Source organism: Podarcis bocagei, assembly GCF_964188305.1.
Source record: "Podarcis bocagei genome assembly, chromosome: 3".
Classification (NCBI taxonomy): Eukaryota; Metazoa; Chordata; class Lepidosauria; order Squamata; family Lacertidae; genus Podarcis; species Podarcis bocagei.
In genome coordinates, this window is record NC_138127.1 from 53,046,830 (window position 1) to 53,062,734 (window position 15,905).

The following is a 15,905-nucleotide window of genomic DNA, read 5'->3' on the forward strand; positions in this document are numbered from 1 at the left end:
AGGTTGGTTTTTAAAAGTTCAAGAATCATTATCCATAGCAGTTGCCTGCTATACTATGAGTGATAATTACTGTTTTCATCGAGAGGTTTCTTCCTCTCTGGGGAAAAAGGACGTGATGGAGATTCTGCTAAATTGTTGGTATATGTCAGGGGTCTGCAACCTTTAAGACAAAAAGAGCCACTTGGACCCGTTTCCGAAGGGGGAAAAAACTGGGAGCCGCAAAACCATTGCAACATTTAAAACAAATATATCTCCGGAGCCGCGATCTGACAGCGGGTGGGAAGGTGACGTCGGGACGGTGCATGACACATGCACCGCCCCCATGCGACGTCACAGCCAGTACAGCGCCCGCCACAGTGGGGAGTGTCGGGGCGCACAATGCGCCTCCTCCCCCCGCTAGTATCCGCCCCGGAGCCGCAGCAAAGGTGTAAAAGAGCCACATGCAGCTCCGGAGCCGCGGGTTGCAGACCCCTGGTATATGTTATCATAGTGCTGCTGTAACATCACTACAAATTGAATAATATATTGCACCAGTATCGGTGGTGGTCCAAGACAGATTGGGGAGCCCTGGGCAAGAGAGTCATGAGGGGCCCCTTAAAGGTATGAAAGCAAGTCAGGCATAAAATATCACTTAGTTATATATATGAAGCTGCAATGAAAATATGGAACTATGTATCATAATACATTCATTGTGGTCACTTTTTATTACAACAGGAGTGGAGAATATTACTTTATATGTTGTATCAAAACTACACTGAAAACAAAGCAACAATAAGCAAGCCATTACTTCCATATGTGATGCTCTTAAATACCATAAACAGAAAGAGCAAACACACACACAAAGCATACTGTGTGATATCCGCATAGGCAGGTCATGTGGTGAACTGGTGATATCCAGTACACTGATAAAGAACAGTATAATGATTTAAGGTTTAATTCTCTAGTGCCCTATTAAATGAAATTAACATTTCCAAACCTTCTGGGATGATAAGTCCTAAATGAAAACACTGTAATCCAAGCCTCACCCAATTTTATGTTCAACTGAAATAAGTGTTCAATCTTACTAGTTACTCTTGCAACACAGATGAGCACAGATTGGCTTATTTTTCTGCAGAGGGGCAGGGAGCAATTTCAACATTTTGAGTTCTAGTATCAACAACCACCTCTTTAACTCAACCAACAACTCTGTTGAATCCACATCTCCCTCAAAGTGCAAAGATACACTTTTCAAGGTCATCGTCTCCCATTTTAGTCAAAGATTTAGCATCAAATATGAATCCATTATTTGTCCTTAAACTGCACCATTTTGTTCGATCTGTGATCTACATGAACAAGATGGCTGCTGCCTCCTTGTGATGTCCTGGTCAACTGGGTATGAGCGTGAGGACATCTCTCAGCCAAGGAACTACTACTGATGTGGATGGCTTTGGGCTAAGGGAGAAAAGGTCATCTGCCTGTGCTTTTGTAGGGAAACACTTGCATGCTTGCCATGCTGCTGAACTCAACACAAGGTAGCCTGAGACTGACTGACTGACTGACTATAAAGGAGGCAGGCAGGCTTTTGTACTTGATTAGAGTGTGGGGCCGCAGGTGGTTGTCCCAGCCAACACTTGCAGTAAGCTGTTGCTGCACCTTGTCATAGCTGCCAACTTCTCCCTTTTCTTGCGAGGAATCCTATTTGGAATAAGGGAATTTCCCTTAAAAAAAGGGAAATGTTGACAGCTATGCACCTTGTATTCCACAAAGATACAGGGGAAAGACTTCCTCAGTGCCTGCGTGTGAAGATCTGAAGGGAGAGCCTAACCAGATTCAGCTGCTACATCCCACAATACATTAAAAACTCTCTTATAACACTCTTAACAGTCTTGGCTTCCCCTAAAGTATCCTCCTGGGAACTGCAGCTTGTCTTGGATACAAAAATGGATTGACAGTTCAATGAGGCCAATCTGGTTGACAGCCCAGCTGTGCCCCTATATGGACAGGAATAGCCTAACTTCTGCTGTCTATGCTCTGGTAACCTCTAGATTAGATTACCTAGCTGGTGCAGAATTTAACGCCCAGGTTGCAAAACAATTTGAGCATGTAACGCCAGTCCTGGCCCGACTGCCCTGACTGCCAGGTCCACCTGGCACCTTGGTTACATATCTTCAGCCGCCAAGCAGAAACATTCCTCTTCTCCCAGGCCTTTTGCTAATTAAACAATTTATGGCCTTTTAAACTGTGTGTTTGAGAGAGAGGGTTTTTTTTTGTTTGTTACTATGGTATGTATTTTTGCGTTTTTATGTTGCAAACTGCCCTGTGAGCCTTGGGTGAAGGGTGGTATAGAAATTTAAGAACTAAATATACAAATAACAAATAAATGAAAAAGAGCCTAAACCCTATACCTTTTACAGTCACACTCCAGGATAAGATAAACAGGACTAAAGAACGTAGAAGGTGGAAATAAAGTAAACTGAAGAGGTTTTTCCATAGCAACAGATAATCCATAAACATACTGTGGCTGCCTCAATAGTTTTTAATAATAATATTGCCAATACAAAAAATTATCTTTATAATATGTGCTGGCTCCATCACATCATCCTCTGAAAGTCTTCTTTGGAGATTTCTGTTTGACTTCAGTGCCTCATGCCTTTCCACTCATTTACAAGTTCACTACTTTCAAAATTAACTTCCTGACCAGCATCATAAAGGTTTCTGCGTTTCTGGAAGTGCAGAGACAGCTTGCTGAAAGTGTAAAATTACTTGCTAACTACAGCCCACTCACATTGCTTTTTCTATGGGCCTTTAGACCCCCATCGACTCCACTTTAGAGCGGTGTCTTGCTGACATGTCAACAGATGATTGTTCAGCTGTCAGAGATTGGGGGCTTGAGAAATTTGCAGGCAGTCCATATATTACATTAGTTCAAGGCAGGTACTGTATATATCTTCTGGCACTGAACACCCACTCTTCACTAAAGCTCTCCTTCATTCTATTCCAAAGTCTCCATCAGGAGGCAACTTAATTTACACTTTCTCCATTCCCTTTGCCAGATTTTGTGGCCTTCATGAAATTTCTTTTTGCAAAGCTGAATTCAAGCACCACTGAAAATGCAGCACATCTCAGCTTCTGTCTTAGTCAATGTTCTTTTCTCTTTTCAACACGTAAAGTCATACAAGTTGGTGGCCACTACCACTATACCTTGGGCGGCAAACCACACAGGTCATCTACGTGCTGTGTTTAGAAGTATTTCTACCCATTAAACAATTCAAAAGAGCCTATTTATATAAACTATTTTAGCAGCAGTCTGTTAAGCCACCTTCAAAGTCTGATGGGTTAAGCAAGTAATTTGACAAATGGAATGGGTCTTTGTCCAAGAAAGAATGTGCACAATTAATGATTTCCCCAAGAACAATAACCCTTGCTTATTAACTGCAGCAAAAATGTAGTCTTACACTTATTGTGAGCATCTGGTTTTCTCTATTTTGTAGTTCTTTAAAAATATACTTGAAAGACTCTGTGTGTGTGTGTGTGTGTGTGTGTGTGTGTGTGTGTGCGCGCGCGTGCACGCGTGTGCAGAGACAAAGGTTGACCACAGTTTAGTGTAGAATTCATTTACACAGACACAACTACTGCAGCTCATTAAACACTCTACAAAACACCTGGAGAGTTGGACTCACAGCAAAGGCAGCATTCACTCAGATACACTGCCCCCCCATACACTATACAGACTTTTACATAGGTGTGGCCAGCACAACAGGGCTGTAGAACCAGCCTCCTGGAAGCAGCGTTGTTGCTGATGACTGGGGCAGGGTGGCAGCAATTATGGAGATGTGTGGCTATCTTGGTGGGAGGGCCAGATTGGTTATATTGGTGGGTTGGCACCACCCTGACTTTGCCACCACCCTGGCCCACACTTCCCAGGATGTGGAAGCTGTTACGCTGGCAACTGACACCTGTGAGTTATTATTGTGGTTGTTATGGTTATATGTACTTCTTATTACTATGCCTGTCCTTCACCCCAGGGTTCCAGGGCAGGTTACAACATTAAAGTACAATATTGAAAACAGTTCTAAACAATTTACAATCGCAAAAATAAGGTGGGTCCTGAAGAGGTGCGTCTTCAACGTTCATTGGAAGCTGCATAATGAAGATGCCATTTGCACCTCTGTGGGGAGGGAGCCCTCAAAACTTAAATACTTCTACAGAGAATGCCTTTTGACAGGCCACCACCACTTCCTAGGGTCAAGGTGCTACCAAGGCACTACTAAGAGAGTCCCCTGCCAATCTTAGTACCCACACTTGTTTTCTCCTGCTCTGGAGGGTAGGACTCGGACCAATGGCCTCAAGCAACAAGAAAAGGGATTCCAACCAAACATCAGAAAAAGCTTTCTGACTGTAAGAGTTGTTTTACAGTGGAATGGTTTCCCTCAGGAGGTTGTGGACTCTCCTTCCTTGGAGGCTTGTAAGCAGAAGTTGGGTGACCATCTGTCATGGATGCTCTAGCTGAGATTCCTTCATTGCAGGGGGTTAGACTAGATGACCCTTCGGGTCTCTCCCAACTCTACAATTCTATTATTCAAAGAGGATCCATAGGAACAAAGCCAGTCTTTCAGATATCTGGGGCCTAAATTGTTTGTGACTTTTAACGCTAACATGAGCACCTTGAAATAGCAACCAAATAATTATATTTCCAGGACCTACTCTACTTTCTATGAGGGCCACTCCATTTCTTTTACGGGATTCTTTCCCACAGTAGTAGATATGATGGTCATCCAAACTGAATTCGACAGAGGATGAGATGGTTGGACAGTGTTCTCGAAGCCAAAGCATGAGTTTGAGCAAACTGCAGGAGGCAGTGGAAGACAGGAGTGCCTGGTGTGCTCTGGTCCATGGGGTCACAAAGAGTCGGACACGACTAAACAACAACAACAACACCCTACTTTCTTGACTGCAGTTAGTTTTAAACTGATTTTGATGTTGCATTTTTAAATTGCTGTAACCCGCACTGGAACCTTAAAGGTGAAGGGTGGGTACAAAAAAAGAAAATCAAATAAGTACTAGGGCACTATTCAACTAAGTTTTACTTAAAGTAGACCCATTAAGAACAGCCCTGCTGCAACAGACAGACTAGTTGTGCACCTAGTCCAGTATCCTGTTCTCATGATAGCCAACTAGATGCTCACGGCAAGGGCTTAACGTAGACCTGTTCATGCATTTCACTGGGTAAAACTTAGTGGACTAGGTAAAGGTAAAGGGACCCCTGACCATTAGGTCCAGTTGTGACCGACTCAGGGGTTGCGGCGCTCATCTTGCTTTATTGGCCGAGGGAGCCGGCCTACAGCTTCCGGGTCATGTGGCCAGCATGACTAAGCTGCTTCTGGCGAACCAGAGCAGTGCACGGAAACACCGTTTACCTTCCTGCCAGAGCGGTACCTATTTATCTACTTGCACTTTGATGTGCTTTCGAACTGCTAGGTGGGCAGGACAGAGCAGGGACCGAGCAACGGGAGCTCACCCCGTCGCGGGGATTCGAACCACCAACCTTCTGATCGGCAACTCCTAGGCTCTGTGGTTTAACCCACAGCACCACCTGCGTCCTTCTACTACCCCTAATAAATATTATATATAATAAATAATAAATACTATAATGCCACAAAAATGTAATCGATTTTGACACAAGATTTGATTTTTTTTCAAATCAACATAACACAAAAACCTGACCTGATGAAGAGAAACGGATGCCATTTCCTGATTTAGCTGTGCAAAAATACCCTAAATCAGTTGTAGAAATCTAGAGAACATTCAAAAAGTAAAAAAAATTGTTGCCCAGTGATAAGTTGTGCCACTACCAAGAAGCTGATTTTGTAGCACACCCCATGGAACTGTCCCAGTAAGCAGCAGTGATGCTCTTGCCAGGAGACCAGCTTCACAATGCAACCTAGCCAGCTGTTTCTGCTTCAACACCACAGAAAGCTGCTGGGGTATCCTGCTTTACTAATGGCAGTCTTCTAATTGAAATAGTTGTCCAACTGGAGGTCTGTCCACTTGAAGTCCAGCTTAAAGATAAAGAATCATAAGGAGAGAACAGGGATCTTTGCTGACCAACAGTCTGCACCTGGACAGCAGACAAAGAATGAGCACAGGTCACTTGGTTGCACTCTTCCGAATGCAGTGCTAAGTGGGCTATGCATGTGATCAATCCATGCAATGGAACCTCCCCCGATCTCTTCTGTGTGCCCCCAAACCCGTTCTTGGGTTTCCTTCAGTCCTGTGGATGTGCAGGGTGTTGAGGTTGGGAGGGGTGAGGTCTCATTGTGTGAGCGGACCTCATTTTGTGCATGCAACAACTTAGTTGGATCCCACCCTATGTCTATTTAAATTATAGTAATTATATTTAAATACATATCTATACATATACATTTAAATACATATCTATACATATAAATTATCTTAAGCAAATTAAAATGTGTGAGTGACCCCTTGAAGTTGCAAATGTATGGGCATTGCTTCATTGTCTATTTTATTTTACTTATGATTAGAGACATATTTCGAAGACAGGAGTGCCTGGCGTGCTCTGGTCCGTGGGGTCACGAAGAGTCGGATACGACTAAACGACTAAACAACAAAGAGACATATTTCAGTGCTTTGTGTTGCTTACTCTTCTTTCCTGGCATTCTTACTGACTCACCAAACAAAATGACAATACATGCTCTCCATCTCCTCTCTAGATATTTTATCTACCTGTAAATCTCCAATGCCTTTAAGATGAGTCTCATGGTCAACAGTACGTGCTCTTTTCTTTTCAAAACAAGCACATTGTTAAGAAATGGGTTTGGTTTCCTATATTCTAGGCCACTTCTAACAGAAAAAAAAATCATTGTTGTGAGTGCTACCCAAATGTGAATTGATCAGCATTTTATGCCTCACTAGCTGTTGTTGTATGTGAGCCTGTCTACATGGCAACTGCAAACACTACCAGTTTGGCCCCATAGCAAGCAGCCAGATGGATGTCTGGAAAAAGGCTAGCACATTAACCCACAGAGTGGGATAGCAGTAAAGGGACACTGCTTGTCCTATACAGTAGATGCCTCCTACCTATCTCTCGCTCCCCTGCACTACAGGGAGCTAACAGGCTGCAGCCTTCTTGCATACAACACCAGCTGGGCTTCATGCCTGCATCCAGTTCTACAAGTAAGCACCATTTAGATGAGTTCTAGGACACACCAGCATTAGTTTAACAACGCAGTTTCCTACCACGTTAAATCCCACCCATCTTTTGTGCTGCACTTCTCTGACCCCAAAGTAGAGTTGTGACTCATCACTCATCCCATCTGGTATCTATCACATTCTTCATTGGTGTTCATAAGCGAAACATAGTGGTGTTTACATCTCTTTGCTTCAAATAAAATAACATATTAAAACAACACAGAACACTCTTAATCATTCTCTTTAACATTTCTTTCTACTCTGAAGAACAGTCATTTCATATAATTCAGATTTTATCTGCTATTTTTAAGTCATGACGGAGCTTTTCCTCTAACCATGTGGTTATTTATTTATTTATTGGATCTCTCTGAAACAAGTTTATACAGAAATGCTTCTTAGCAATTCAAGCAGATTGTATTCACTGGGCTATTTTCATTTTTAAGATTAAGGTTAAGGGACCCCTGACCATTAGGTCCAGTTGTGGCCAACTCTGGGGTTGCGGTGCTCATCTCGCTTTATTGGCCGAGGGAGCCGTCGTACAGCTTCCGGGTCATGTGGCCAGCATGGCGAACCAGAGCAGCACACGGAAACGGCGTTTACCTTCCCACCAGAGCGGTACCTATTTATCTACTTACACTTTGACCTGCTTTCAAACTGCTAGGTTGGCAGGAGCAGGGACCAAACAACGGGAGCTCACCCCGTTGCAGGGATTCGAACCGCCAACCTTCTGATCGGCAAGTCCTAGGCTCTGTGGTAAAATTAATATAATGTAAGTATAAGAAGAGGACATTTTTTTAAGTACTTAAAAATATTATTATTGAAGTCTTTAATTTTTTCAGACTCAGAACCTACTAACAGCCAGTGATTTTTTTCTGGAGAGACGAAGGGGGACGCATACACCTAAACATTTTGTGAATCTAAGATTAGCCTCACTGAGGGGCAGTATTTCAATATGAGTAGGAAAATGAGAGTACCCCTAAACATTTTTTTAGGAAAAAAGCACTGCTTACAGCAGACTACAAAATAACTACAACTTTTATTTTCTTTAAACATATTTTTAAATCTTTGCCTTGGACTGAAAAGATGAGAGCAATAGCAAGAAATCTGCACTTCTAATTGTTGCATAGAAATGATAATTTATTTGGGGGCATTTCCTGCTATTCAATGAGAATCTCAGAGGGGCTAGATAGCTTCATTTCCCCTCAAACGCACAATGTACATGACATACTGAATGCAAACAAACCATGAAAAATAATCTCTGAATTGAAAGTGGAGACACTATTTGTACTTTTTGTTTGTACAGAAAAGAAAATCTTTAATAAAAACTAATTTTTAAAAATAAATAAACTACTGAAACCTTTCGTTGTTGTTGTTGCAGCTGGTCATCCCCACTGTGGGCGAATCTACACTCATGTTTCATAACATTAGGAAAGGGTTAAGAAAACGTTTAAAAATGTTAAGGGTCATATTACGCTTAGTTTAGGACTTTAATAATGTGTTATTGAAATGTGACAGCAGAGGGCGTTGCAAAGGTACTAGCTATCTTAAACGGGGTAGACTTTGTGGAAACGTAATGAAAGGGGCAGAGGAACCAGAGACCAAACTGCAAACATGCGCTGGATTATGGAGAAAGCTAGAGAGTTCCAGAAAAACATCTACTTCTGCTTCATCGACTATGCAAAAGCCTTTGACTGTGTCGACCACAACAAACTATGGCAAGTTCTTAAAGAAATGGGAGTGCCTGATCACCTCATCTGTCTCCTGAGAAATCTCTATGTGGGACAAGAAGCTACAGTTAGAACTGGATATGGAACAACTGATTGGTTCAAAATTCGGAAAGAAGTACGACAAGGCTGTATATTGTCTCCCTGTTTATTTAACTTATATGCAGAATTCATCATGTGAAAGGCTGTGCTGGATGAATCCGTAGCCGGAATTAAGATTGCCGGAAGAAATATCAACAACCTCAGATATGCAGATGACACAACCTTGATGGCAGAAAGTGAGGAGGAATTAAAGAACCTTTTAATGAGGGTGAAAGAGGAGAGCGCAAAATATGGTCTGAAGCTCAACATCAAAAAAACGAAGATCATGGCCACTGGTCCCATCACCTCCTGGCAAATAGAAGGGGAAGAAATGGAGGCAGTGAGAGATTTTACTTTCTTGAGTTCCATGATCACTGCAGATGGTGACAGCAGTCACGAAATTAAAAGACGCCTGCTTCTTGGGAGAAAAGCAATGACAAACCTAGACAGCTTCTTAAAAAGAAGAGACATCACCTTCTCGACAGAGGTCCGTATAGTTAAAGCTATGGTTTTCCCAGTAGTGATGTAGGGAAGTGAGAGCTGGACCGTAAAGAAGGCTGATCGCCGAAGAATTGATGCTTTTGAATTATGGTGCTGGAGGAGACTCTTGAGAGTCCCATGGACTGCAAGAAGATCAAACCTATCCATTCTTAAGGAAATCTGTCCTGAGTGCTCACTGGAAGGACAGATCGTGAAACTGAGGCTCCAATACTTTGGCCACCTCATGAGAAGAGAAGACTCCCTGGAAAAGACCCTGATGTTGGGAAAGATGGAGGGCACAAGGAGAAGGGGACAACAGAGGTCGAGATAGTTGGACAGTGTTTTCGAAGCTACAAACATGAGTTTGACCAAGCTGCGGGAGGCAGTGGAAGACAGGAGTGCCTGACGTGCTCTGGTCCATGGGGTCACGAAGAGTCGGACACAACTTAACAACTAAACAACAACAATGATGAAAGAGAAACTAAATGGGACTGACATTTTAGAACGATATTTCTAATATCGTTCTAATAACGTTTTAAAGGTGTGTGTGTAGATCCAGCCTCTCTCTCTTTTGTTCTGTTAAAAGAACAGCCCTTAAGCATAAAAAGGAGGCCATTAAAAAGGAAAAAGGGGTGGCCCATCCAATGAAGCTGGATTCAGGGCAAACAAAAGTGCACACAGTGCGCATTTTAACTGTGGAATTAGCTCCCACAAGAAATAGTGACCACAGGCTAGGATGGATTTAAGAGGATTAGACAAATAAGGCTATCAACACCTACTAGCCACAACGACTTTGTTTCACTTCCACTGTAAGAGGCAGTATGACGTATGACTCTGAATACAATTTGCTGGGAATCACAAGTGGGGCGTGTGCTGGGGCACTGAGATCCAACTTTTGGGCCTACTATTTCTTATGTTAAAACCTACACTTATGCACTCTATATAAGTAATGTTATGAGTTGCCGGGGGGGAGGGTAATAGTCTTTGAATATCCAGGCTAGTTTCCTGGTGAGGCGATTGCCTGATGGGCCATTAAGGAGAACACAGGACAGGGCTCTGTGAGAGATAGCCAATAGGTGGGGTAGTTAGAAGGACAAAGGCAGAGTTGAGAGCAGAGAGTTGGATATGAGCTAGAAGCAAAGCAGCAATATGGGAAGAGAGAGATGTTTGATTTCTGTTTGAATCCAAGGCTGTGGCTACGGAGGAAGGAAGGCAGGCTCTCTTGGGGCATTAATGTTGTGAAGCCCTCCATCATAGGCTCAGACTGAGTATATACCGGTAAGTTGTTTAGACTGGAGCCCCTGGAATCTTGCACCAGAGACTGAGGTGGCATGCAACAGTAATATTAACTAAAACTATGACTATTCTTGTTAATATTTTTGTCTCCATTGATCAGTGTGTATTACCAGCATTTGCTGGTGGAAAATTCTGTATGTTTACATCTTGCTCCTGTACATTCCTACTGACAAATAAATCTCCCCTTGTCCAATCAGACTTGCTTCTAAATTACAATAAATCTATCTTAATAATTTAAGTTTCCTTGCTTTAACTCAGCTCACCCTGAAACAAAATCAGGCATGTGTAATGCATACTCATTTAGAGGTATAATTAATTTTGTTTTATAGCATTAGTATCTGTTGCCAGTGTTGAAAGATAATGACGAAAATACCAGACGTTGTGGAGCTATAAGATGGGAGATTGAGCCCTTTGGCTGCTATCTCTGGCCTATCATGATCCCAGGGACAACCCTGGTTAGTTCACACATTTCCCAATGTGCAGACACTCTCTGAGGTTATTTGTAACAGTCCTGAACAATAATTTTCAGACTAGCACTTAACTCATGATAGCTGCCACCACATAGTAGCTGTCTCTGGCACAAAGATTACTGTGGAACCAGGGAAGAAGAACTGATTTAAGACTATGGGCTCTTTTCATACTTACTCCAACAAGACAGTTCCACCATACTCTAATTACCAAAAATTTAGGCATTGGAATTGTGTGTTCAAACAGTGCCAATTCTCTTTTTACTTGTTGTTTTGTGATATATTTTAGCATGAAGGAACTACCTACATTACCCATAATGGGCTTCATGTTTCCTGGCTTGGAGTAACACACATTTATCATTGATGTTGACTGCTCTTTTGTTCAAAAGTTGCTGTTGAGAAACTTGTACTTAAAAAATAATTTTTAAAAAAGTGTGCATGCCCATGCAAATACCTGCATGCATGCCCCCTGGGGATCTCAGGTTTCTGGAGCTTAGGGAGGGGCAGGGAAACACTAATCGAGGGGAAAGGCAAGAACACACAGCACAAATACAACCTGTCAAGCACCACCCACCAGTGTGGCCACGAAACTCTGAAAACGATTTCAGAAGCATTAAACTGAAAGTGCTCATTTGCACCTGAAGGTGCACACAATTGCGCACCTGGAAACAATGACCGGCATACACATTAATGCCCTAGAGTGGACACAGTCCAGGTAAGTTAAGTATCTGGCCTGATCACACACAGTACTCAGACCAGAGCTGCAATCCTAATACACACTTAGCTGGCAGCAAGCCCCATCAAAGCCAGTGGGATTTACTTCTAAGTAAACATATACAGAATTGTGCGGCACATTCAGGTTCTTTCTTGATCAGGGCTTAGGGAAGCTTCTGGTCTCCAATCCTGGATAACACTTGGGCCATTGCAACAGCAGTGGTGAGCATGCATGGCATGTTGTGGCACTTGTGTAGTACTGATATACAACACTGAATGGTGGCCATCATATATTCTCACTGCCTTTCAGTTTCATAAGCTCAATAAATCATTTTTATAAGACACAGAGTCAATATCAAATGAAATTCAGGCATACCAACCAGATACACAACCCATGAGATCAGCATCCAACTTCTCAGAGAATGAAGTGGCATTCTGCCACCAGAGATTGAGCAATAACTGCCTGTGACTTCCTTAGTATATGACGGTGTGATTTGTTTGGTTAATTTGGAGAGTGAACAAGATTCTGGCATGAGCATATGGTATTCAGTTTCATAGAGGAACAGGCTCTGAGTGCCACTTGAGATTGTACATATGACTGATACCAAGCAGAAGACAGACATGACATTTATGAGCATCATAATTCTCCTGTTTTAATAGCTCAAAAACAAGTTCTTTCAAGACAGAGTCAACAGTTTACCAACATCCAGGTAAATTAAATTAATTGCTCCAACTTTTAATAATGAAATAATCTGATAAGACAACAACCATGGTCTGAACTGAGTTGCTTTGATGGGTTTGAGTAGTTCCTACTTGTCCTTCTTTCAAAATATTTCAGACTATGTCTACATTGGGTTTTTTTTTAAAAAGTATATATTCCATATAAGTAATTTCCAGGGTATTTTCCTATGTATATATTTCAAATATTGAAGTTACTTTCAGGCATTCATGCTGAATTATACTACTAGTGGGTACACTGACAGTGGTAGTAGATCTCTGCTCAGTGAATTTTCTGCAGCATAGTGAGAACCTCCCCAGAAGATAAGGCCCCTCTCTAGTGTTACAATTAAAATGCATCCTGTATCTTCAGATATTATTTCAGTAAACTGTCAACCACAATAAGCCCAAAGCATTAGGTCCAGCTTGTATATTTGGAAACCTAGTATATTAATGTTTATTAGAGAAATTTAAGCTTAAGAGAAATTTAAGCTTATGATATTCACATATTATGCTTTATAAAACATGTATCAAATGTCTTTACATATCTCTTTACTATATTCTATTCTTTCATTATTATTGAAGCTGTGTTATTATTATTGAAGCTGCGATCCAGTTAGAAGTTTAACTTTTGCATGAAGCAGCCTTGAAGTTTTAGCAACTTCTCAAGAACAACAGATAAGCTTTAGTAGTTGCTTGGAAACAACATTCCAGAGGCGTGCGTTTGTGTGTGAATGGATTTTGCTTACAGGAGTAGATAAGAAATAGGTTTGGCCTAGCAGATGAGCAGTGCCACCAATATGCGCTTTTGCTCTTTACTATGCTACAAACTTTGGACCTACACAAAACTGAGGCTATTCCCATGCATGTGAAGAGGACAATGGTGAGACAAACTTGTTTTTTGACTATGCTGTATTCACAGCCAATTGCATTCTTGATCTTGTAGGATAGGACTATGCTTCACTATTCCATGTGTATATAAAGGGAGTTCTGCCCCAGTGCCAATTGGGAAAAGGCAATTTGGATGTAGAAGCCAAGACAGAGAAACCAATTGCAGAGAAGGTCTAGAGAAGGCATGGCCAAACTCAGCCCTCCAGATGTTTTGGGACTACAATTCCCATCATCCATGACCACTGGTCCTGTTAGCTAGGGATGGTGGGAGTTGTAGTCCCAAAACATATGGAGGGCCGAGTTTGGCCATGCCTGGTCTAGAGCAACTAAGAAGACTAAGACGACCAATTGGGAAAAGGATTACAATTCGCAAAAAGGGATTACAATTCAGGGAAGACTTAAACAACAGAAATCCAAGGACATGTGTCTGCAGCATTCATCTCTCTCTCTCTCTCTCTCTCTCTCTCTGTCTCTCTCCCCCCATTTTTACTTGTCACAGTCCCAGTCTTTGGCAGGGGAGTAGGGGTGTGTGTGTGTGTGTGTGTGTGTGTGTGTGTACCCCATCCTTTGTACCCCATGAAATAGGGTTAGTGTGCTAAGGAAAGTTATACATTCACTACACTCTCCAGCCACCTGTTTCTAGGACTTTTCAGAAGGAAAAGTCCCAACTGTGTAATATTGATTTCAAAGAATAAAGCTTTGAACCTTCATTTTTTGTCTTATCTGGAAGTGCCAAGGATTGAACATATGTCCTGCATAGAAAGCAGGTGCTTTAACACTGAGCTGGTTCTGCCTAGAAGTAGCTAACACTGATTAGCATGAGCTTTTCAAGATCTCTGGGTTTTCCCCTAGTCCTGCTGCGCTGACCCTTTTTAAACGGAGATAGCCAACAGTAAATCTGAACCATTTTCCATGTAAAGCATATACTCAACCACTAAGCTGTGGGCTCTCTCATCGGTTTCTTTCCTTTCTCCTTATTTAAATTCAACACACGGCAAGCATTATCTACTGCAGCATTAAATGCTACTAAAATGTTGACATTTTGGATGCAACTCTCAGGAAATTTAGTAAAATATAAATTAAGCGAAACACACAATCACAACAATGCTGGAAATTAAGTGGATACTATAAAGATAAATTTACTGAGTACAATTGAAGGGCTGGGATGAATTAGCATATTCTAATTATCTTCCCTGTGCTCCCGTAGACTCTGCAACTATTCAGCTTATATCCACCAGCCTTGCAAAAAATTAACAAGGGATAACCCCACCACCACCACCTGCCCCAATACACATATACACCTACTTCACTCCCCAATTTCCTTTTCTCCTTTCCTCTGTTACTGGCCCTGCCCCCAAAACTGAAGTTTAGGACTCAGAGCTCCAGTGTATTTCCCAAGTTTATCCTCAAATGTCAAGCAGGAGACAATGGCAAAATGGTGCTTTTGTCAATTGCCTGTTTGACTGACCTCAGCTGGGACTTGTTCCATATCCTCATGCACATTGTAAATTCAGCCTGCACTCTGCAAGCATAGATAGCACATTTCTAGCTGCTGACATGCAGGTGTGTGATAGGGCAATGGAACTACCACAACCCAACATTATACAGCCCACCTGTGGCTATTCTGCCCTGTAAATGTTAACTATTTGGTTAAGAATGACTCCCCCCTCAGACTTCGAGTAATTGAGGGGGGGGGCTGTATGTAGTTTTCTAACTATGAGCTGACTCCTGTTGAAGTTTCACTTCATATGCCATTTTTTGAGGCAGGTATATAGACACATTTTTTTGTTCAGGCTTTTTTTTTTAAAAGTAATCCCAGGTGTCTTGGCCTACAGGTGCTTCAAATTTCAGCTTCCTGGGCTGTGAGGAAATTCCCTCACCTTTTGAAGAAACACGTTTGGCAACATACAAGCAGAAACATACAAGGCTCCCTTTTTCATAATCGTTCTGGTCACCAGGGTAACTTGTGGAACTTGTGAGCTAAATTTCAGCTTGTTGAATTAATTGGAAGTATTATTCACCATTATGAGTGAGGCCTAAGAATCCTTAGTATAATATCAAATTATGTTAATCAACCACATTTTCAAATACTGTAAGTATCTGCTCATTCCAAGCAGGAAAATGACGCTTCACCCTGACCACAGTGCTCTAAACAACTGAAAAGCAGAAATTACGTACCTCAGGGAGAAGCACTTCTTCAAAAATCACTGCCCAGTTTCTTCTACCTTTGTTTCCTTGCAGGCTGTTTATTTGTGTGCTCACCTTCTAGCATCTTCTATGCTTTGCTGGGCTCCTGAACTCCACAGTGAATATTGCAAGCTACACAGAGGAGGAAAACCATGGCAGG

The 15,905-nt window shown here is 42.0% G+C and overlaps 1 long non-coding RNA gene across 2 annotated transcripts in view; it reads right to left on the reverse strand.

Moving 5' to 3' along the window:
- The window catches only part of LOC308583367, a 106,475-nt gene extending 90,602 nt beyond the window's left edge, over positions 1-15,873 (reverse strand). The window contains exon 1 of one of the 2 annotated variants that reach the window (XR_014006179.1): positions 15,737-15,873. This is a non-coding gene — a long non-coding RNA (uncharacterized lncRNA). The remainder of the gene's footprint in view (positions 1-15,736) is intronic. The other variant, XR_014006180.1, reaches the window with a different exon arrangement.
- Positions 15,874-15,905: the final 32 nt, after the last annotated feature.